This window comes from Cyrtonyx montezumae, unplaced genomic scaffold (genome assembly GCF_038088225.1).
Source record: "Cyrtonyx montezumae isolate F1298 unplaced genomic scaffold, pur_monq_1.0 scaffold_12, whole genome shotgun sequence".
Taxonomy (NCBI): domain Eukaryota; kingdom Metazoa; phylum Chordata; class Aves; order Galliformes; family Odontophoridae; genus Cyrtonyx; species Cyrtonyx montezumae.
The window spans coordinates 21,290,506-21,315,731 of record NW_027071848.1 but is presented as its reverse complement, the minus strand read 5'-3'; positions in this window follow the sequence as shown (position 1 = coordinate 21,315,731).

The window sequence follows — 25,226 nt, the reverse complement described above, 5'->3', positions numbered from 1 at the left end:
TAGCCAAGGCTGGATTGTTCCCTACTGTTACAGTCAATAATGCTTTGCCCAGACAAGTGGTACCTTCCCACAGTCTTTCTTTGACTCTCATTTCAGAGTCACTTTCCCATATTCTGTTCTCCTTCCTTCCTGGCTTAGCTACCATCAGACTAGGCAGACATGTTCCATAAAGTATGCCTTCATTAGAAAAGACAGCTGTTTTAGCCATAGAAAGGATATGCGCCCTTGTTAACTCCAAACTTGCTCATACTTTCCTGAAACATCTGTACAATGAAGCTCATCATAGTGTTGAACAATCTATGACTTTGATTTTATTTGTGGATGGCCTCACAGATTTGACTTTTTTGTTTGTTTTTTTCATTTGTGCTGTAAAAATGTTAGGTACATATTTTACAATATTGTCATATCACAGAATGGTTGAGATTGAAAGGGACCTCAGGAGTTCATCCGGTCCAATCCCTCCACTCAAGCTGGGCCACATACAGCCTTGAAAAATGCTTAAAGACTCAGCTGGAAATGCCCCCATGTAATTGTTCTTCTTCTCCTATAATAAAATGTATTTTTCAAATACCAGCGCAATGAGAAATTATTCCATGTGATCACTTGAGTTCCCCATAAATCAAGTAGAGTTATGGCAGTAGAAGTGTGGCAGACTACAAAATTCAGCATGCTTAGTTTCATAATTGAAAAATGTACTCGTCTGAAAGTCCTGGAGCCCTTATCCTCTGGCAGCAAGGACAACACCAGGGCTGCCCTGAAAATCTGGCAGCCAAAATCCCATTTCAAAGTCATCTGGTTCTTGGCATCATGACACTGAGACACGAAGATTAGAAAGCCCCTAAACGCTCAGTTTCACAGCCAGAACTGCCTGTGAAGAGGAGCTCAGCTAAGTGAAATTAAAAAAAAAAAAAAAAGGGATTTATTTGCTGATCATAAAGAGACTATGAAGTGTATTTGCTTTCTTAGGATGTGCTCAGGAGAATGAGGTATTAATGTCACTGTTGAGAGGACTGATTTTACATGCAACTGTGGTTACCCAGGTGCTAGGAGGACTGTTTACATCTCCACAGGTGTGGGAATGATTGAAGGAGTGGAAAACCTGTTTTCTGAAAAAATGAGCAAGATCTTAATTTAATTAACTTTGTAAAATGGAGAGTAAGAGAAAAATGAAGTTGTCTTCTCCTCATGCACAAGGAAGGATAAAGAGCTGTAGAAACAAAGAATAATTTTGTGGGGTTATAATGACTAAAAAGTGGTGCTTGCCAGAACAGAAAACAGAGCTCTGTCACTAAGAACCACCTTCTACATGATTAGCTTCTCTTTGAATCCATTACTGTTTACTACAATCAGATTTAGACATGTAGAATCTAAAATTAAAAACAAAACAAAACAAAAAAGTGTGTTTACACCAGCTGTAGCTATTAGTGTCCTCTTTTTTTGTGGATCTTTTTGAAAATTCACTGTCTGACATTTGGAGAGCAAGGACCCCTTTCTATCATTGCTCAGATCTGTACCTGTAGCACAGCTGCATAGTAGGGACTGAAATCCTTCAGACTGAGGCATTGTCTCAGATTTTCCATTCCTGGTTAAGACCTCTAATCACTAGACAATTAAATCAACTCAGCAGTTCTATAACTGCCTTCTCTGAAGGAAAAGTTTCCTTTATTTAGTTGTCCAGTCATGTCAGTTAGAAGTTCTCCAAGCATTTTCTAATAACCAATTACAGATTGTCCTCTTACTTTGGTACACATTATAGATAAGTCTTTCCAGGAAAAGAGTATGCTGAGATTCTTCAGGGCAAATATTGATGTCCAAAACTCTTTAGCATGAAGTAGCCCCCGTGTGGAGAAAATTACAAAAATTACAGATAGGAACTTCAGTTGAGATTAAGTTTATTTTACATTTGGATTCACATAGCTGGAGTGAATTAATTCTCTATGCATTAAATTCTACAGACGTGTTACTGATTTCATGTGACATTGCTAAATATATCTGCATACAAAATAGATCTACATACAGAGTAAATGCATTCACTGATTTTTCACCATAAGACTTTATCTCATCAGTTCATACAGACTGCATAAAAATCATATGAATATTTTTTATGCATTTGTATCTGTGTATTTGACTGGAAATATCAAAATTTACAGCCCAGCTCTACAGTCTAACTCAAATGAACTCAAGACAGCAGCCAGCCACTCATGTGTTAAGACTGCTCTAAATTGTATATTAAAAAGCAATGCCAGTCATTGCCTAGGTGGTCATGGTTTAGCAATGCTGGAAAGTCCAACTAAGCCCTTTGTTTTGTATTGTCCACCCTCTGTTCAATGACCATTTAGTTGTGAGTGGTAGGTTCTGTTTTATAAGTTAAAATACACTACACTGACATTAATGTATCCTTCAACACTTAGACACAGCACTAAACATTTTTATTTGGGATCTTTCTTTTTTTTCTCCCTAACCAAAATCCCAGGATAACACAAGGGATCAAGATAGGGCTCAGTTGATGATGTTTTTGAGTCTCCTTCCAGTCCGACTGACAAACTGCCATCTAATGAGATTGTGAGGTTATGATCTAACTCTTTGTGGTTTCTGTGTGAATGCTATTAAAAGTATATTTTCACTGGAAAATCACCATGTTAGGAGTAACAAATGTTGAAGATGGAAGCCAGATTTTTACATCTCTCCTATTCCTGGATGGTCTTTTTTTTCATTCATGGGTGATGAGTCATTATCAGAAGCTGACTCCTCTCTCTCCCATGGTCACTATATCCTCTGAAGGGAAACCTCAACATGAAGGGGAAAACCCTGTATGACACAAGCTCACCCCAATGTGGAGATGATGTCATGATATATACAACCTCAGCACCTCAGAAGTACTGTCTTGTGTAGAACACTGTGATCAAGTTAACAGATTTCCTTCCCAAACATGACAGAGATTCACCTATATTCATTTCTCTACAGTGTTCAATGTAGAAAACATTTATTTCTGTAATTTAATAATTTAGCTTTCCCACTATGATACCATTATTGCTTTGATATTCTATTTTAGTTATCACTTTCAAGGATCTACAGGAAAGCATGATATTTTTTGTTAGAGCAATGGCTACAACTGCAATTAACAGACAAAATTTCAGGTACACTAAACCTCTCAGAGCTGAAGTGGAAGTACTCACTGATAGAGTTGCACAATACCAGAAAGATGAGTCACTTCATGAGCTTAATTTGGGAGATAGAAATTATGTGGCTGGGACAAAGATTTTACCAGCTGTTTCATTAGAGACAGTGGATGAATAACATCTGAGTGGAGAAACCCTATCCCTACAGACATCAGTGGGAGTTTTGACATTAATTTTAGTGGAGGCAGAATTACATCACAGTATTTTTCCTTTCTTTTAGCATTCTCTATAATCTTAATTAATTGTATTTCCTAAAGCAGGAGGCAAACCTCACTGACTGTGACTCTGAATTTGAATAAAGCTTTTAAACACGTTTTGTCAGTTGGTTGAAATATCTGATAGTCTTGCTGCCATCACTTGCTGACTGCAGTAAAGGGGTTGTGAGTAGGAGGTGCCGAAGGGTGGCTATTTTGGATCTGTATCATTCACTTGGACTTAGAAACTGACATAGACACCTAAGTCTATCATCTGTCCCGTTGTATATAGATTATGTCTCTTGAGCCTTACAGTATCCAGGAAAAAGTAAGGCCTGCAGTTGACTATCACCTACATGAAGCCACAAAAGTGACTGATGTTCCAATGTTAGCATGAGAAATAAAACCTTTAGGTTATGGTCTAAGGTATGGTTAGTCAAAACACAGCTCAATGTAAATTTCTCATATTTGGTTCTTTTTCAAAGGAAATAGTTATTGAATTTACAAAAAAAAAAAGAAAAAGAGGTATAACTGGAGAATCTGATTTACTAACTTGCTGATGTTGCTTCCAATGAAGAAAAGATCTCCATTTTGGATAGCTGCATTCCAGAGTTCCCTGAAACAGACCCAGTTAATTCACTCCTAGGGTTTATTTTCCACTCCTCTAGTCCCTAGCCAAATAATCCTTTTCATTACATCAGATACGCTTAGGAGCTTGGCATCGTGCCCCTTCTATGTTTTCAGAAGTACTCTTAAGAGGTTAAGATGACATTATCTGATTTCAGTCATGTGATAGACATGGAGTATTGGGTGCAACCTGATTAAGGTTTTTTTTTATGTTGGAGTTATGTAGGTTATAGTATAACTGAAAGCAAACAAGAAAGCAAATATTTCAGGATAAGACATTCTTCAGCAAACATATGTGTAAGACATAAACAGCATGACTGCAGAGCCATTTGTCATCGGACTACAGACTTTGTAAGACTGCTCCATCAAAAACTTAGCAGATCCTTCTGACTTGCTTGATTGTCCATTATATAGAAATGATTGTCTTCTTCTAGAGTTTCCTTGAAGCTCCCAGTAGAACAGAAATTGGTTATTAGCAGCCAACAGATAGTTCCTTTTTCAGCCTCAGTTCATGGATACTCTTAAGACAGCTGTACAGTGCAGTAGCCTTTCCATTCTCAGACTCTCTTACATGATCTCATATCCCATCCCAAAACGTTTCATACCTGCCCTCAGTTTCATGATATGTCATTCTGTTGTGTTGCAGTACAGATTTCACTTTATTTTTGATGCTCTGGACTAAGAGACACAAGGCAAATAATTGCAGTGTTGAGAGAAGGCTAAGTTTCATGCACTGTGTGAGTAAAACAACTCATTGGAAAGGAAGTTGTCTCTGAACAGCACTGGCACAAAAACTGCCCTAATATAACAGGACATTCAGGAATCACCCTGAAACTGATTGATTCAGAATAGCTAATAGCGTAGTCAGAAAGCCTAGGGGCTAAGGTAACACATGTGGTCAGGCTTGATAAGAAAACAGCAGTCACACAAAGCCACACACAGTTTTCACAGTGGGTAAACACTTCTGTTTAGTACAGATTTCAATACATTAGACATTTGTCCAGCTAATTTTTAACATTTTTCTCTTATTTTAGATCTTCTGCATACTGTTAAAATTAAGGAACATTTTGGTTCAGATAGTATTATAAATATTCTGGGGAACCTTGGGAACATTTTCTACTTCCACACTTGATGGTACATTTGGGATGCTGTTACTGAAACTGGGACAAAACCTGAATACACAGCATCACTTCACATGCACACATTTTCCAGTGAAAGGAAAGCCAGGAATGTGTGCATAAAGAGATCGAGGACGTCCTGTATCAGGTAACCCAGCTTGAACAACTAGATGAACAGGATTATGAGAAAACCACTCATAGTCAAAATCTCTCTCTGCTACACAGGCAGTGAAGGAATGGCCTGAGCTGTAGATATTGATTGATCAGTGCCTGATCCACGCATAAGTGAATCCTATTGTTCTGCCCCAGAAGAAATGAAGACATAATGTTTGATTAAAGGGATACTTCTGGCACTTCTGACCAGCTATGTAGTAAAGAGATCAAACATTGCAAATCATCCGATACAGTTTTCCATACTCAGATAGTTCCAACATATTGGCAGAAAATTCTGTGATAATATTTTGTCCTAGTTTTTCTGATCTCGTCCCCTACAGAATGTTATATTATGTGATGTCTTCTTCCTTCTGCTTCCCTTAGTCTCTCCCTAACCCAGCACAGTCTCATATTGTTAGATTGTAGTTATTTTAGACTCAGTCAGAAACTGGTCTTAGCTGAAATTGTACCATACGTTGTGCTAGCTGAAGTGGCAGCTCTGAGTGATTTACAGGGCAGCATGAATTTGCTAATGTATGCATTCCCCCACATCTTCAGACTATTTACAAAAAGCCAAAAGTACAGCTGTGAGTGCAATCACTATGTGTGTACTCTGCCTGAAGATTCAGGCAGCCTGGCCCAGAAGGAAAACTTTGCCTCACTAACCTTTGCTAGTAGGGCTTTTTGCCATGCATAAGTCTGCATAAGAGTGAGACACTCCATAGTGAATTCAATCTCCTTTTCAGTAAACAAAAACTCTCGAGTTATCCAAAGGATATTTCATGTTTCTAAATTGGGAATTTTCTTTCTCTCACTTGGCTTTAGTGACTGTCCTTCACCCAAAAAAGGAAGAGACACTGCGATGAACGTAAGTCTGATGCACAAAGTGTTCAGTATTAAGCTATTTTCTTAAAGTCTTTTAAGGTATCTAATGTCAGATTTAATCTCTAGTATTTAGACTTCATTTCTAAAACATTTAGGCAGTTTCAGTTTTTAACTAGTTGTAAAAAATGTTTTACATAAGGAAAAACTAGTCAGCAAATCCTATATATAACGTTATAGCAGAGAAAGCATTATTTCTGGCAAGAACTATTATCTTCAATGTAATAATTATGAGAAAAAGCAATTATAATAAATCCTTATGGCCTCATGAACTGCTAGAGGTCACTGATACAATTGGATTAACAACACGTGTAAAAGTCATAGAATCATAGAAGTTTCCAAGGAACAAAAGGAAACTTGAATGGAACTGAATGACTGTATAGGACTGAAGCCAAGATACCTGGTAATTCCAAAGCCATACTTTCCTTTATGTAGAATCACAGAATTACAGAATCATGGAATCATAGAATCATAGAATGACTTGAGTTAGGAGGTACCTTAAAACCCCCTGCAGTGGGCTGGGACACTTCCCAGTAGAACAAGTCACTCAAGGCCCCATTCAACCTGGCTTTGAACATCTCCAGGCATAGGACATCCACAGGAACTCTGAGCAGCCTGTGTGTCATGGTTTTATAATATTTGTTATTGGTATTCCACATCATAACATCATGTAGTGCGTCAGGATTTAAAGATTTAATGCTCCATTTCCATGGATCATTGATAGTTCTGGGTGTACCTGACTCAGAAGAGAACTACGTACCCCAGGGGACTTTGTGTTGCTTTGTATTTCTATGTTTTTCTGCTCAGAGGGAAAGATAAAAAATGTTTGCATGTCACTCTCTCTTTCCTTTGGAGATCAACCCAGCAGGAGGTGCTCGCTGCCGTCTCACCTTCAGTGTTCAGCATAAGACCTTCAGTTTTATTGGACAAACTCTCTTATGAATTTTATTTGATTTATTAGCCTCAATTCCAATTATATTGTGTTATACTGTGTTATTTTGCATTCCAATATCTTATTTAGTTAAATTAGCTTTCCTCCTCAGATCATTGCCACTGTTTTGTTTCTAGGGCCATCTCCTTTTCCCTTTTCCCTTTCCCCCTTTCCCAGGGTTTGAGTCCATGGGTCCCCTGCACCAGTCGTCATAGAACTGGGCCGAACCAGTCCGTAAACCATTGACACTGTGCCAGCACCTCACCACTCTCTGAATAAAGAATTTCTTCCTAATAACCTAAGTCTACTCTCAATGTAAATATAATTATTTCTTGTCCTATCATTAAAGTCCCTGGTGAAGAATTCCTTCCTATCTTTCCTGTAGGCTCCCTTAAAGTACTGGAAGGCCACAAGGAGGTCTTCTGGAAGCTTTCTCTTCTTTAAGCTGAAAAAGACCAATTTTCTCAGTTTGTCTTCATAGGAGAGGTGCTCCAGCCCTCTGATCATTCTCATTGCCTTCTTTGGATCCACTCCAGCATGTCCATATCCTTCTTATGCTGGGGTCCCAGATCTGAACACAGGACTGCAGGTGGGGAATCATGACAGCACAGTAACAGGGAATAATTTGTCCCCTCTTCTTTTGATGCAGCTCAGGATATGATTGGCTTTCTGGGTCGTAACCACTCGCTGTCAGTTCATATTGAGTTTCTCATCAATCAACACCCTCAAGTCCTTCTCCTTAGGCCTGCACACAATCCATTCTTCACTCAACCTGTATTTGTGCTTGTGATTGCCCTGACCTGTGTGTAGAACCTTGTACTTGGCCTCATTGAGCTGATGTCTGCGTATAGTTCGGTCATCATTCTATATTTCAGAGAGTAAAACTATTTTTACAATTGCTTCCAACCTAATCCATTCTATGTTTCTATGTAATATAAATAAAATTTGATGCAAGGTTAATGATGCTGATTCAGCTATAGAGCTGCAGGAGAACAGGACTTCTGGTCAGCAAATATGAACAGCAAGTAGTTTGAACGTACTGTATCAAATAATCTGTGAGACTAAACCTTGTAATTTCTTTTATTTGAAATTTGTTTCAAACTGAACTCATTTCAAGCATGGCATTGAAACCATTCCTCTAGGACACAGAAAATTGTGTTGAACAAATGGTCTCTCTATATTTTAATACTTATTGTCTGTTCTTGCTTTTAAATCAATTGACTTCTCTACAGTTTTGCAATGCAAGCATATTGTTTAGTAAAGATTTACACTGATAATCATCCAATAAAGTTTCTCATTATGTTTATGTAAAAAATATGCTACTTTTTCCTTTTCCAGCTGTCAATGGTTTACAGGCTGTTTTAGCCCTGTTCCATGACTAACAGGGCAGGGGGCCCGGGGGCCCATACCCCAGGACAGAGGAAGTGGGAAATGGGAGAAGGTCAGAAGATGAGCCTAAAAAACAAAACAACAGTAACGAGCTGAGCAGCAAAACTAATTTACTAAGATATCAGAATGCAAAAATAACACAATATAATTAGAATTGAAGCTAATAAATCAAATAAAATCAAAGAAAGAGTGTCCAAAACAGAAGGTCTTACTCTAGGGAACCTTCACTGCTGACATGAACAGAAAAAGAGGAAATCTCCAGGACTTGAGTATAGTTTTATCTTTCCATCTGGGTGGAAAATGGGAACTCAAAGTCCTCTGGGGTATGTAGTTCTTCTTCTCTTCTGAGAGGCAGGTACCTGGAACTTTGGAAGTCCAGGAACTTAGAGCACTGACACTTTAAATCCCTGTGCCTCACATGATGTTATGATGTGGAATACCTTTAACAAAAAATCATAAAACCATGGTACCAGCTCATATTCTTTAAGCAAGTTTTTTTGGGGGTGATCAGTGCATTTAAATTACTTTTTTTTTCCTTTATAGCATATAAACATTTGGGGACAAATTTAGTATTTCTTCACGAAATCATATGAGACAGAATGTAAATAAATTTTTTAGGAAAGATGAATGCCAACTGGCATCCCAGGAGCTTTGTGGGACCGTTAAGCAACTTGCAGTATATCAAATCTGTACTTTCCCACAGAAATCCATTATCTTGCCCCCAAATAGTGTAAAAAACTGACGGTTATAAAAAGCTGTTTTTCCTTGCCAGAGCAGAAAATAGCAAATTTTGCAGCAGGCAGAATCAGCTATATAAAGTATCCCTGTAACAGTGAAATACACAGTAGAGAAGGCACCAAGCAGTAGTAAAACATTGCTAATGGACAGTTGAGTCTTGTGATGCATTGTGGTGGTTCCTGACTTTGGCTCAGGAGGACAGTTATGTGAGGCACCTATACTAAGTTTCCATGAGACATCAACATGGGAGTTTCTCAGCCTACAGATTATTCCGTTATTCCTTTGGGAAACTAACTAATTAAGTAACTAAACAAAGAAGTGACAAAATATTTTTTTGCAGATTTATTTTTGCCCTGCATTTTAGACAAAGACTTTGTCTCTACATTTCTTGCAGTTTTACTCTTGTGATTTGATTATTTATACAGAACATTTCTGTATAAATATTTCCTTTCATATAATAAACCATCCCAGGATCCCATTGACCTTCTTGGCCACCAGGGCACACTACTGGCTCATGGCCAGCTTGTCATCCAGCAGGACAAGCAAGTTCCTCTCCTCAGAGCTCCTCTCCAGCAGGTCAACCTGCAACCTGTATCTGCATGTGGTTATTCCTCCCTTGTCTCACTTGCTCTTGTTAAACCTCATCTGGTTCCTTTCTGCCCAACTCTCCAGTCTGTCCAGGTCTCACTGAATAGCAGCACAGCCTTCCAGCATGTCAGCCATTCCTTCCCACTTTGTATCATCAGCAAACTTGCTGATGATGGAGTCTATTCCCTCCTCAAAGTCATTAATGAAGATGTTGAGCAGGACCAGACCCAGCCCTGATCCCTGAAGAACTCCAATAATTACAGGCCTCCAACTGGACTCTGCACCACTTATCACAGCCCTCATAGCTCTGCCAGTCAGCCAGTTCTCAATCCACCTCACTGTGGATTCACTCATCTATTCTACATTTGCTCTCTTCCAATATCTGAAAGGTGCTTACAGTGAGTGTGGGATTGGTCTCTTCTCACTGGTGATAGGTGACAGGACAAAGGGAAATGGCCTTAAGTTGCAAAGGTAAGTTTAGGTTGGATATCAGGAAACAGTTCTTTACTGAAAGGGTTGTTCAGAACTGGAATGGGCTCCCCAGGGAGGTGGTTGAGTCACCATCCCAACCATGTGTTTAAAAACCGTTTGGATGTGTGCTCAGGGACATGATTTAGTGGAGGGTTGTTAGGGTAGTATGGTCAGGTCGTGGTTGGACTCAATCTTTAAGATCTTTTTGAACCTGAGTGATTCTATGATTTTGTAATTCTAAGGATACTGTGGGAGACTGTGTCAAATACCTTGCTGAAATCAAAGTAGACTGCATCCATTGCTTTCTCCTCATCCACCCAGCCAGTAATGACAAGAAGGCTACCAGGCTGGTCAAGCACATATTCCCCCTGTTGAACCCATGCTGACTATTCCTGATAACTCTTTCAACTGCTTGGAGACAGCGTCAAGAACTGTTCCATCAGCATTCCAGGGACAGAGGGGAGGTTGACTGGTCTGTAGTTCCCTGGATCCTCCTTCTTGCCTTTTTTGAAGACCAGAGTGACATTAGCTATCCTCCAGTCTTCAGGCACCTCTCTCATTCTCCATGACATCTCAAAGGTGATAGAGAGCTGTTCAGCAACCACCTCTGCCAACTCCCTCAGCACACATGGATGCACCCCATCAGGGCCCATGGATACAAAGACACATCTTTGAAAGAATCAGCACAGAATCAGTCTCAGACTTACATTGTTACTCTTCAATTAAATGATATACAAGCAGTCTATGGACTGTTTGAAGATGTGTTTCTGTCAAAGTCTAATCTTAGCACACAACAATTAGATGTTACACATCCCTGGTGTAGACCAAATGCAGCTCATCCAACTGTTATATTTAGTTTCTATATTAGTTCAAAGAAGTAGGTTGTAAATTTCACAAAATATGAAATTTCTTACAAGATTTCTGGCACTTTTACTTCAGATTTTAACTGGAAATAACTGAATAAGGAACCTTATGGCAGTAAAATATTTTGTCCTTTAGCACTGTTCCAGAATGTAGAGGTGAAGAAGAAAAACTCTAGATTCAAAAAAGTTGAGTATTTAGATTTGCCACTTAAAAAAGAAGAATTAATTCTTGATGTTTTCTGACATTCTGGACAGATGTTGGTGGTCATGAGTAGGAATGAAATATGTGTGAGAGGAAATATTCTGCAAAAAGGATAGGTCATCTGGGCATTGCTCATGGACATTTCTGCCAGGCAAGTCTTATTTTGTATTAAGTTTTTCAAAGAAGGTCACTATGCTAGAGGTTAACTCAAGTTCTGGTGCCTCTGTTTATACAAACAGTGCTAATTCTTTGGGAAACTGATGAAGCTGGGAAAGTCCCCATGTGTGACACAGGGAGCCTGGTGTTATTTCAGTCACACTCCCCATATAGCAATTGCTCCAGAGTGCAGCAATTCAGAGTTAACACAGATGTGGTCAAGCAAAGCTGATGATAATTATTATACAAACACTATCATTGTTCCATTTAGCTGTAGCAAAGATTTATTGCTTCACATCATCCCATAAATCATACAAAGAACCTGGAGTTTCACAAATACAAGGAGAGCATTTCAGCTTGGCTATTGCAAAACTAGTGTAGACTCGCTGAATGGGAAAGCAGGTGGATACTTCAGCAGTGGACCCTTCAGCTGACTGTGGCTGGATTTAAAGCATTTCAGCATTGAGTACAACAATTTGTCCAGTTTTGGCTGTCTGCATATTTCCCAAGTTCCTTGACAACTTTTTGGATTAAGAGGAGGGAAATGTTTAAAAGACAATGTTCAGTTTATAAAATAAAATAAAGCATATGCTCTCTACTCATTCTATCAAGGAAAATGAAAGAGGGACAGCAAAGAAATAGATAGTTTTTCTTCTGAACTGCCTTACTGCCAGTCTGGACATATTCTGACTTGTGTGGGGCTCATCAAGCTAAGCTTTCTTAACTGAAACTGTAATTATTCTGAAGAAAACATGGAGTGCAGTGGGGATGCAAAAAAGACTGACACAAAACTGTCTTCTAAATAAGAACAAAAAACCTCAGGTGATCTGTTTTAATGTTCAGACCAACAGCTCTGTCTCATGTATTCCACAAAGGACTTCAATGAGATATAAAAAGCTTCATGAGTCATTTGTCCTACTGCAAATGATTCTTCACATTCCTTGTGATCTTTTGTCTCCATGTATTTCTGGGCACATCAGCTAACTTGTATTACTGATCTAATCTTAAAATTTCAAAGGGCATAAAATTCATGAAGCTTAATTGGATTTAATCGAACAGGGGGGAATTATTTAGATGACTAACAAATACAACAAATACATTTTTGCTATTAATTCTATATATAAATCTATTTGAAGATCAATGATTTTGATTAAAACATGGGAGAAATGTTTCTTTAAAGAATTTCTGAATTTTCAGATCAATTTATATTGTGCTTTAAAAGGAAATTTCAAAATAAAAAGCAATAAAATATTTTTATGAGCCAAAAATTTATTTTTAATCTTTCTTTGGAGAAAAAAGGTCATCAATTTTTTATGTTGTATTTTTCAATAATTTTTAACATTTTTTTTTTTTCAGCCAGAAAATCACTATCGCAACCTTAAAATCATTTTCATATTTTCATGTGAAAACTGATAGGCAAAAACTGATAGAAGATCTGACTTCTGTAATAATATAAAATAATCATTCGTTCAGTAATTTTTGTAGGAAAAAAACAAGTTTGATTGTAATATGACTGCAAGTATGGATTCAGTCAGTCACTCACAAATCAGGAATTTGATGGTGGTCTCATCACAGTCTAATTAGATGCTTCACTTAGGGAAGAAATTTCTGGACTTGCATCTGTTTAAACACAAGTACACTGGCCTCAGTTCAGCACTAGAAGTTAAAAGTGGGCCTTTACAATCTGGCAAAGTTTAAAAAGTTGACAAAGGGAATTCATTGCCATTTCACTAAGAATGATATAATCCTTTTTCGTTTGGAATGGTCTACGAAAAATATTTAATTAATGATTAATAAAATCACATTTAAAATTTTCCAGCATCCTTAATAAATCGACATTCCAAATATATTTTGGATTTATAAATGCAAGGTTACAGTGGTAGAGAAATTCTTTAACCTTTCATAAAATAATATTTTCACTAATAGTATCACATCCTCCATGTCTTAGTAGAAAGGAAATCAATTCCTTTCCCATTTAAAGAGAGATAAAAATAACATTTACCCTTTTCCAAATATCGAAGAAACTAATGACACTATGACATTGTAATGAACAATAACTTCATTACTGGCGTTGTCTGCTAGGCTTTTCTAAAACAGATAGCAACATAAGTCAGAAATCTCTATTCTAGCTGACAGTTTGCCAATCTCATCAAGCAACAACATCTGGGTTTTAGTTAGAATTCATGTATGGAAAGTAGAATTTGAGTAGCATTTATGTCCCTAAATAGAGAATTACCGTTCTTATCTCCCTCCTTAGTTCCTGCTAAGCACTAGAAGCTCCTAAACTGCACAGCAGTTTATGACTTTATAAGTTATTGATTTCCCCAGCACAAAATTTCTGAGTAAGTCACAAGATGCCCCAGTCTTGGCAAGGTAACTGTCCTACAGCTAAATCTGCAGTCTGTCCTACAGCCATCCTCTTCCCAGGATGCCACACACAATCTACACATGAAGATACCCTGCTTATCCTGTGCCCAAATGCTGGCTTGACCTTCCTCTTGTCGTCACATACTTGCTGTCAGCTGCAGATCTTGAGTGACCTGTTGCGAATGAAGACAATTCTGTAATCTTACACTGAGAACTTCAGAAAATAAAGGCAACACACTATGCTGTACAATTGCACAGGATTGTTCACCCACTGCAAGCTGCTGTATAATTGCATGGACAATAAAAACAGTGTTCTAAGTGAAGGCACTTCTCATCTTCAACAAGTCTAGCAAAGAAGCAGACTAGCAAAATAGCAAATTTTCACAATTTTTTCCTGACTACCACTTGTAATTCTCCCAGTTGCATTTGACAAACTCATTGATAGGAAATCTTCTCTTCATTTTTGGTCTCTTTCACCTACATTGTAGTAAGTTTCAGACACACTAATTGTAAATCCATATAAGAATGACGTCAGAAGCCTCTTTTGCTAACATTCATTTTTAGAACAATGTCCAGACAGCCCCTTGCAAAGGATGGTGCTCTGTGCTTTCTCAGAAATCAAATAATGTAAATAGAGGTTCTTTACAAAACTGTGAGAAGGGATTCCATTTCTTGGAGTGCGTCACTGAAAGCATTCTCAGAGGAATAACAGTTTATATCTGGGCAGATCACTGACATATACATGCATCAGAGCCATGCAAATGGAACATACTGAAATAGGCTTTAGAAATTTACTTTTTTTCTCCCTGTTACAGCTTTCTTTAGTCTCAAGTCATCGACTATTAACATTTTCTTTAAACATGAGTATTCTTCATTAACATATACCAATTAACTCTTCTCATGTCATTTATCAGAGAAACGTTGTAAATAATCTTGTCAAAGAAAATTACTTAACCAGGGGAAAAAATCTTCTAAGATGTACCAGTGTAAATGTGAAAGGGCCTCAGGAGGTTAGAGGACTTAATCTGTGGAACTGAGAGATCTTGGCTTACTTAGTCTTCTTTATAGGGTGCTGATAACTTTCACACGGTACCATACCTATTAATGCACTAGTCTAAATAGTTTTCTAGCTAAGACACTGGCTGAAATCCAGGAAAAGACTTATGCATTTAACATAACTCTTAAATGGAATTTAGCTTCATAAATCCTTAACAGTGATATAGAAAACTTCAACTGTCAGATCTCCTAAAACTAGGAACACTCGAGTTTTGCAGTTAACTTTGAAGTTCTCTCAGTAACTGGGTTCATATTCATTGAAGCATTTCAGAGTTAAGTAAACTGACACATTACTTACAATTAATTTGAAATTTACATTTTCATCTGCCTAAGCTTCTCAACAGATCTGAAAAGTAGGAACGTGTTTTGACTAGAACATGTTAAGTGAAATACTGACATTATTTCTTTTAAATGCTGTAGAAGGAGGCAAAAGGCTATGACAGTGGCAGTTATCTCTTAGCAATTTGTTCTCATCAAGGAAGGAGAAGATTTGGATTTTGCTTCAGTCTGAAGAGCTTTATATCAGTGTCCATCTCCTCTGAGTCTTGCTAAACTAAGGTGCTTCAACAGCAACTCTCCTGTTGAGGTTTCGGCACTATAGAGCTGAGTATACAGGATGCTGCAAGGGAAGGAGTAGGAGAAAATACACTGTATCAATCAACAGGAGGAAAATCTCATTGGGAGAGAGAAGTAGTGTACATAGGTCCCCTTTATCAAAATCATTTTATATATTTATTTTCTCCATATTCAGTAAAGCTTGGATGAAATAAAGAATTGGCGCTACCAGGATTTATCTCAACACAGTGATGATCTAGACAGTCTTTGCTCCCCCTCAAACTCATCATTTGGCACTGCAGTTCCTCAAGGCTTTGCTGGCATGAATTATATTCTTTAAAAGGAGGTGAATCATGAGTCATCACGCAGTATAATCTGTACTTTGGTTCTTAAGACCTCTGTTTTGAAAAGTAAGCACAAGTTTGCGTATTTGAATGGCCTGCCCCAAAGCAGTGACCTCTGGAAATGTTGCAGCACTAGGATGGACATATTTCTACGAGAAAGCTGAGTGCTCTTGAAGGCACTGGGGTTGAACTCAGAAAAAGTCTTTGCCTGGATCCAAGTCCAGCATGTTAATTTATAAACTGACAAAGGTCTGGGAATCCCCTGCTTAAATCTCAAGCTAGTAGAGAATATGAAGATGTAAAAGTTACACATAACAAAATTTAAATACAAAATACTTGAAAACCAGTTACTTTCATAAAACAAATTCATACAGAAGGACAATCTTCTTTCATCACTAGTGGTTTTCTCCTACCCAGTCATGGGGATTTCCCTTCCATTAGCTTTGAATTCAGTGGTAGAAAATGCCCCTGCTGCTTTCCCTACCTGTCTTAGATTGCCAAGCTGAAGACCATATAAATTAAAGATGTTGTTGCCCACAATCACTACAATCCTAGAAGCTGCTATACTAACCATAGACATTTTTCCCTAGTATTATGGTAGAGTATGCTCAGAAGTAAGAAGTAAGGCAGAGATGTTAGAGATAAGCATCCTTGTTTTCTCTACCATGTTGATCTCACATTGCCTCTTCTCACTATGCTATCTGCCCATTTCACAATACCTGGATGGTAAGTTGTTTTACACATTAGAGGAAGCTTTGCTGATGAAAACAGACTTTACTGCTTCTGCTTAATCACAGCAAAATCACAGGAAAATGGGAGATAAGCTGAACTCCAATGCAGAATTTAGCTTGTGTTGAAAACAATATAGAATAACAGTTCCCTTTGGAAGAAGTCTGATCCATAAGTGCAGTTCCTGGACCTGTAGAGGTGTGAAATGATTACTTATGAGAGTGCATTTTAAAAAAGTACATCTCTGAATATTAGTTTAGATTCAGAAAAATCTACAGCATATTCTTTGGAGAAGATGAGGACATATGAAACAGTAAACCTGAAATTCTGCAAGGCCTCATTACATTCTTAAATTGGAATGATATAAATTTGAAAAATAGACTATTTGGTGGATAAGGAATTGGTTGGATGATCACAGTGAGAGGGTTATGCTCCAAGACTTTACATCCAGGTTGATGGTCAGAGGGCTGGAACACCTCTCCTATGGAGAAAGGTTGAGTCGCTTGAAGATCTTAACATTGCCTTTTGCTGCTTTATTTATTTATTTATATTGTTGGGGAAAAGATGTAGAAATGGTAGGAAACATCAGTCTAATGTATGATTTCAGTAAAAGGCAAACAAGCTACTGGACTGTATCAGGAAGAATACAGAAAAATCCAATGAAACATGATAATGAAACTGCTGTGCAAAGCCAAGCCTGATTGAAAACTATACTTGGGTTATGCTGAGGAGCTTCTTGTTTTCCACTGGAAACCTTGTGTATCCCTAGGGATAAGGAATAAGTAGGAATTTAAAGGGAGTCTAGAGTTTAAAAGCTTACATAACAAAGACGACTTAACAAATGGTCACCTTCACTTTTACTTCAGAAATTTTCCCAGTACCCCATAGCAGAAAAAAAAGTCTAAAAGAAATATCTTACAAAAGGCTCATATGGTGTGTGTTTCTGGGGGAAATTATATTCCAGAAGAATATTCATGAGATTATTAAATGAGGAATTTGTGAGGAATTATTTCTCTGTGAGTACCACAAGTGTGTGGAAGCAACCAACATTATGACATCAGTTTCCTATATTTTAATTGTTTTTACATTTAAGAAAAGAGTATTTGCCTCAGCAGCACAAATCATATTTATGGATCTATTTTAATGTATATCTAATGGATTGAATTTACGTTTGGGATCAGCAGGTATATCTATCTCGATGAAAGACAGATTTGTTGTAGATGAAGCAAAATTGCACTGGTGTCTTGCTGCACCCCAGTGACTCCTTGGCTTAGTATACTTCACTGCACTGAGGCAGGGAATGGTTACTCATCCACATCTCTGCCTTCCACATACCTTTGACAGGAGGTCTGGCTTTCATTTTGTCAGTTTGGAATTGTCTTTTTTTGCACCTGCTGGCATTCCCTAAGGACCTATGGGTACAGCCAAGAATGCATAGGAACTTTGAGAGTGCCAAACCTGATGTTGACAGGTGGAGATTAGGTGAAAGGTGCTCTGGAAGATACCACTACATACTTATCTGCAAGTTCAAATGTCCAAATATCTGGTCAATCTGGATCTTTAGAGGGGCTGATTTTTACCCTTTCAGAAAGTGATGATGAATGGGCAGGTGGTGCTTGAGCTCCAAGCTTCCCCTAAGGGAAGACTGTCTTCTTACTCTCAGAAAAGGGATGCAGCAGAAGATGAGGAGGACCCATTGCCATGAGCTCTCATTCTGAGTCTGGTTTCCATTTCATATTTCACCGCACACTCCTGTAAAACACCGTGCTCCTTTCTATGATGCTAAAGATACCTGTTTATATATTCTCATTTAATTTGAGTTGTATTCATGAAATAATACTGCTTTCTTGAGTTATTATAACTCATAGACTGAAAATCACTAAGAATAGTATGTGATGACCTACCGTGGCTGATATATCAGAATCCCTATATTAGAACATTTTCTTTTTGAGTTGCATATGCAGTACAATGCAAGATGAGAAAATCTCCAGAAAGGGGAATATTCTCCTATTAGATAGGTAGTCCTGTGCTACCCGTTGTGATCTTATATTTGAGGTTTGTTCTGATTCCAGAGATGACCACACTATATCTCTCTAGAGCAGCATAAATAATATTCAGCCTTGCTCCCTGATGGAGTCAATTGTACATGATACACTTGGGCTTTTCCTGATGTAGGAGTTTTTCAGCTCCTTTTTTATATTTGAAAAGTTCTTAAATTTCTAAGAAGCAATGGATGTAGAGTTTTAACCTCATACACAGTCAGGAAGTTAAAGGACAAAATGTCTAATTTGTGGTCATGCAAAGTTAAAATTGGCCCTTAATGACAGAAAAATTATCCAAGCTTAGGGAAAAAAAGTAAACTCATGAGGTTTGGCTGGTCATCAAGTGCCCTGACACATCACACAAGTAGTTTTTTCTTAGTCTAGCAGTATCACTGAAGTCAGCATACAAATAAGATAGCTACCCTGAACAAGAGTCTGTAAACAGAGGTATAAACAATTTAGCTTCACAGTGAATTTTAAGTCAATGATGTAAGTTCTTGTGCTGATATACTTCTTTCCTCATGATAAAAATAAGACCAATATCTGTACACATCTTTATTTTGCTGTTTTTTTTTCTCCCTCAGGATAATACTTTGATTAAATTTCAGCCCTATGGGAAAACATGAACTTACTTTCAAAGCTGTTACTAAAACCTTTGGAATTCCTTCCTGTTTTGTATGAATGACTAATTGAATGAGGGGAAAAAAAAAAACAATAGTCTTTCAATATATAACATCCAGCAAAAGATCTGTCAGTGATGGGTAATAATTTTTCTGAACAAAATGTAGCTGAGATGAGAGCATACAACTAAGAAAGTAATGGAAAACAAACATCAAAGAGGACATTCCAAGAGAGAAAGAACAAACAAGTTTAGCAAAAACATACGCTCTGTATATTTGACAGGAGAAGAAAAATATTCCTCCAGTGAATGGTGAAATATATTTTCCATTATTTGTAGCAATAATACAGACAACTCTCATGACAATTTTATTTCAGAAAGCCTCAGTATGTAAAAGAACCAAAAATGTAAGAAATTGGGGTTCGGTTGTTTTTGTTGTTGATGCTTTTTGCTGGGGTTTCATTGTTGTGTTTTTGAGAGAGAAATAATTCAAGTTCAATTTAATAACTCATGCTTGGTATGGAAGAAGTCAATATAATTTAAATGATTTCTTCTCCATAATCTAGTTGCCAAAGGCATATGTCCCCATGGTGACTGCAGACACCATAAAGATTGTGAAGAGCAGAATTTTCAACACCAGTTAATGAAATACAAATCCAAAGGGAAGGGATCTTTATTTAAATTAAATTAGAAATTCATCTATGAAATATTAACCCCAAATTATGGAGAACTGAGCCACAGGTTGCTGAAGTACCATTAAATTTATAAATCTTCATCAACCATTTCAAACTGTGAGATTATATCTAAAGATGAAAACTGAATGGGAGTTTGAAAGGAAGATCAAATTTAAAGATATTTGGAAATATCAAGAGAAGCAATTACTCCTAAAGCAAGCAACATTTTTTTTTTTTGAATGAAGGTGTTTTATTTTGGTTTTTTTTTTCAATCAGGCTTGAACAAACTATATGGAGAAGCCTTGAAACTGATCAAAAGAAGAGTGGAGTTCTTCTTATTCTTAGACTACTGAGTATGTAAAATCTCTCTGTTCTGTCCAGTATGCATATAGACAGAGTGACGTCTCACATTAAAAAATCATTGAATGCTCGATTTCTTCCTACAGACATACTTGATATGCACCTGTAATTTCTTCCTACCACAAAGTCATGGGCAAGACAGCTGGTTTCACTTCGAGTCCTCCCTTGAGACTACACCTGTAGCTACCTCTTAACAGCCTGGGCCATGCAGTTTACCCACTTTTTTATCCTTTTTTCCTTTTTCATTTTTTCCCATGCCTTTCCTCTAACACCATGGTAGAGGCCCATAAGACCATCTGCAAATAGAAAAATTGCCTTATCTCAAATAGAAATAGTAATACTAATAAAAATATATATATATACTAATTAGTTTTTCAACATTGGGTCAACTTTTTATACATCTGTACCTAATTTTGGTATTTAACCATATTGGCAATGAACACCTGCAGCAAATCTTGACCACATGTCGAGAGAAGATAGGAATGAAATGTAGACATTAAGAAAATAACAGAGAATCATTAAAAGTTTGGTAGTACCTGGAAGCAAAAGCTAACAGAAAAACTTGAAATAAGTTTGCTTTCATTTACTTCCAGATCCAAACAGTTCAGAGGCTCTCCTTTTCTTTGCAATCTGTAACCAAAAAAAAAATTCTGCTTTCCCATGGTCTCACAGAGTCTTCAGTCATTATGCCTTGTTTCCTGCCATCATCACCGTGGTGCTGTTTTGCTTAGGTCTGCAACTATAGCACGGAAATTCTCTTCTGATTTCATCTGCAGAAGGTTTGTTATGTAAAATTATATATGCAATCCCCAGTTCACAACAAGAATTAGCTGAATAAAGGCTTCTCCTACATACTAGGCAATAACATCAGACCACTTCATGCTGGGTAATATCTCTAACTATATCCCATTAGGAATGTTTCCTTCATTTGGAATTTCTGGCTTACCATATTTAAATAAAACCGTATGATTGTGAAATGCAGACCTCTAATGACAAGGGTACACAAAACATGAATAATGTCACATAAATTACTGCATTGTGTTACCACATTTGCCATTATGCTTTTCAACCACTCTGAAATAATCTTTCTCTCATGATTGAAACCAACACATGTTTTTATTTGGCTTTATGGCTTTTGACACTGTTGCAGTTAAATTCCAGTATTCAAGTGTAGGAAATGAAAGATACAGGAAATCATCACTAAGTGCACACTTAGTTAAAAGTGATTCTCAAATTCACTAGCAAGGATTTCTTCCTCAAGTATTCAGGTCATTTCTATTAGGATCTCATAAATACTCATTCTGGGTATGATATATTTCAAACTACTTGAATAGAATAGAGTAGAGTAGAGTAGAGTAGAGTAGAGTAGAGTAGAGTAGAGTAGAGTAGAGTAGAGTAGAGTAGAGTAGAGTAGAGTAGAGTAGAGTAGAGTAGAGTAGAGTAGAAAATGAATGGGAAGGGAAGGGAAGGGAAGGGAAGGGAAGGGAAGGGAAGGGAAGGGAAGGGAAGGGAAGGGAAGGGAAGGGAAGGGAAGGGAAGGGAAGGGAAGGGAAGGGAAGGGAAGGGAAGGGAAGGGAAGGGAAGGGAAGGGAAGGGAAGGGAAGGGAAGGGAAGGGAAGGGAAGGGAAGGGAAGGGAAGGGAAGGCATGGCATGGCATGGCATGGCATGGCATGGCATGGCATGGCATGGCATGGAATGGAATGGAATGGAATGGAATGGAATGGAATGGAATGGAATAGAATAGAATAGAATAGAATAGAATAGAATAGAATAGAATAGAAATCTATAAAGCTGGTGCTTTCACCAAGCTGGGATGCTGTCCAACACACTTCAAAGAAAGGATTAACTACATAGAGAGACAAAAGAGTGTAAGAACAGATGCAGAAAGTCACTGAGGACTCTGGAATAAATGAATAACTATTATGATTCCAGAAAAAGGAAAAAAAAAAAGCAAATGTAATTCTGTGATTCATTAATTTCCTTAGCATAGCCTATTTTTGACAATGTTTTTAAGAAATACGTAAGTAAACTCGAAATTCTAAGGGAAAACAGAAAGAATGACAAGAAAAAAATGCAATGACATAGGAAATAGAGAATAAAATAGCTTTGTTTTATATGGAGAAGAGGACAAGGTCAGGTGATAGGTGATTGGTAATAGGTTTTCAGGAAAGATCATAGAATCTATTTAATTTCAGGAGATAGTAAGGACTTACCTGAACCTTCTTCAGTGCATGAAAAATTGACATGACATCAGGTAACTGTTCATAGACTTGTTTTCTCCTTTATTTTTGAAACTGGTACCCTAAAAGCAAAAGATATTGGATAAATAACAATAACTAATAACACACCTTAAAATACATGTGTTTTGGTTGTGTCAAGAGGATTCTTTAATGTACTTGAAGTTTTTGTTCTAAACACTGTGTAAAATACATGGTCACTGTAAAATCAGATTTTTGGGCCATGCTTGCCCATCAAATACTGTACTATGCTACTATCTCAGCCATATCAGTGGTGTGCAAGTTTCTACATTACTACTCTTCTCACAGTTTGATCCTCTTTTGTTCCCATTTCTTCAATGTATCCTCTTGCAAAATGTTTTGATGACAAAAACTTTTGGAGAAATGACACAGTAGCCAGGGTAGGGTTATGCCGCAGGGACCACAATAGCTTTTCATACAAGATGAGGTCAGTGTCTAGAAACATTTTACACACAGCTGTGAAACTACCTTCTGACATTTTGTCTTTTTCAATATAATACCAGACCCAATCAGTGAGCACACTGACTCACTTTACCCAGAGATGATACTGCAGTTTCACACCAACTCCATTCACCCGCCCCCTCCATGTGCAGCTGCTTTCATCATGGCACCAATATTCTTTTGTCTCATTTTGATTCTCCTCAACAGTTCTTCCTCCCATTTGAATCTTTATAACAGCCCACAGAAAATGTTTTTAAGTCTCAGTGTTTACTTATGCCTCTGCTGAAATTTTATGTGAATTTTCCATTTGAAGACAAATAAATTATTAATCTCTCAGTGGGGAAGACATTGCATTACGTAATTTCTGTTTTGTATTATGAGATTAATGTATATGTCATTTTTAAATAACTAGATATAAATGTTCTCAATGCATGACCCTAGTCCTTTTACATAATAACTTTTTGCAAAATAATTAATGCCACATTGAAAAGAATGCTAAATGCAAAAGTGCATGAAAGGTGCGTGAAAAGGAGGCACATGGCTGAAAGCTCATAGGTAGGAAAATGAATGAGCAGAATAGCCATCTAAAATGGCAATAACTTGTACATGGTCATCAAACATAATCTGTTAGCAATTTTTCATGTATTAACTCATTCATCACCTTCCTTAAGTGGCCTATCACTGAGTGAATATATATAAATTATATAAATCATATGAATCATAGAGTCACCAAGTTTGGAAAAGACTTCTAAGGTCATCCAGTCCAACCACCCACCTACTGCTATTATTTCCTACCAAACCACGTCCCTCAGTACCACATCTAAATGTTTCTTGAACAGAAGTTACTGAGTTTTCTCTTTAACACTTGCTTCAATCACTGAGCTCCTCTGGTACAGTGAGAATGATAGATGTCAGAGATGATAGGTATATATCAATATCATAGTCTCTGCACAGGTACTGTTTCTTTTTGGTTTATAGATATAGTGTTAGCTCAGCCTAAGGATGTCTCTGCACAGTACATCAAGGCAACCTTGTGACACGCACGAATATAACCTCCTACCAGGAATTTTCACACCATCAGTTCAAGCTCATTTTAGGATATTAGCCTATACTGAAACCTGTGCTAACAAATTTGACTTGGCCTTATTTGATTAAAGTTAGTGCTTTAATCTTTATTAATGTATAGACATGGCCTGCGTAACTGATTCATCTGCTGTAATTCTGGTCCTCTAAAGCTAGGTAAATATTGTAAAATGATTTTAGGTGTAGTGTTCATTATAAAGATGATAAAACCTTCTGAAGTCTAGCAAAGGTAGAATCTGTCTTTTGGAATTAGTAACATCTGTCTATGGTTTGGGGGAACCATCTTTCTTAAGGAAAGCTCTGTAGAAAAAAAATAAAAAAATAAAATGAGTTATTTTCTTAAGAGAGAAAAAAGAGAAGAAGAAATTTCAGGAAATTTTAGAGAATATAGACTAATCTATACTTATAAATAGATAATCTACTGGTGGGTATACCAAATCCTGATTTCAAAAGACAACTGAAATAAATAATCATATAATGATTTGGGTTGAAAGGGATTTTAAAGACCATCTGTTTACAACCCCTCCCCCATAGTCCCACTAAAACAGTTATCCCAGAGCCCCATTCAACTTAATCTTCCCAGGCATGCTTTGGCAGGGGAGTTGGACTTGATGACCTCTAGATGTCCCTTCCAACTGCTGCAATTCTGTTATTATGTGATTCTGTGAATCCAAAACTCTGGGCAACCTGTTCAGTTCTTCAGTGCCCTGAGGAAAAAATTTAATCCTAGCACCTAATTTAAACATACTCCTTTTTTAGTTTAAAACTGTCACTATACTCCCTAATAGAATCCCTCCCCACCCTTTTTTGTAGGCCTTCTTTCAGTACTGGAAGGCTGCTATGAGGTTTTCCCAGAGTCTATTCTCCAGGCTGAAAGTCTCCAGCTCAGCCTTTCTTCAAAGGTTAGGTGCTTCAGCCTTTGATCATCCTTGTTGCCCTCCTCAGGACCCATTCCAACAGGTCCACGTCTTTCTTATGTTGGGGGCCCCAGAGCTGAATGAAGCATTCTAGGTAGGGGCTCACAAGTGCAGAGTAGAGGGGAACAATCACCTCATACTTCATTTGATGTAACCCAAGATACCATTGACTATCTAGACTGCAAGTATACACTGTCAGCTCATATTTAGTTTTGTCAACCAACACCCCTGTGTCCTTCTCCACAGGTCTGCTCTCAATCCACTCATCACTCACCCCATATTAATGTTT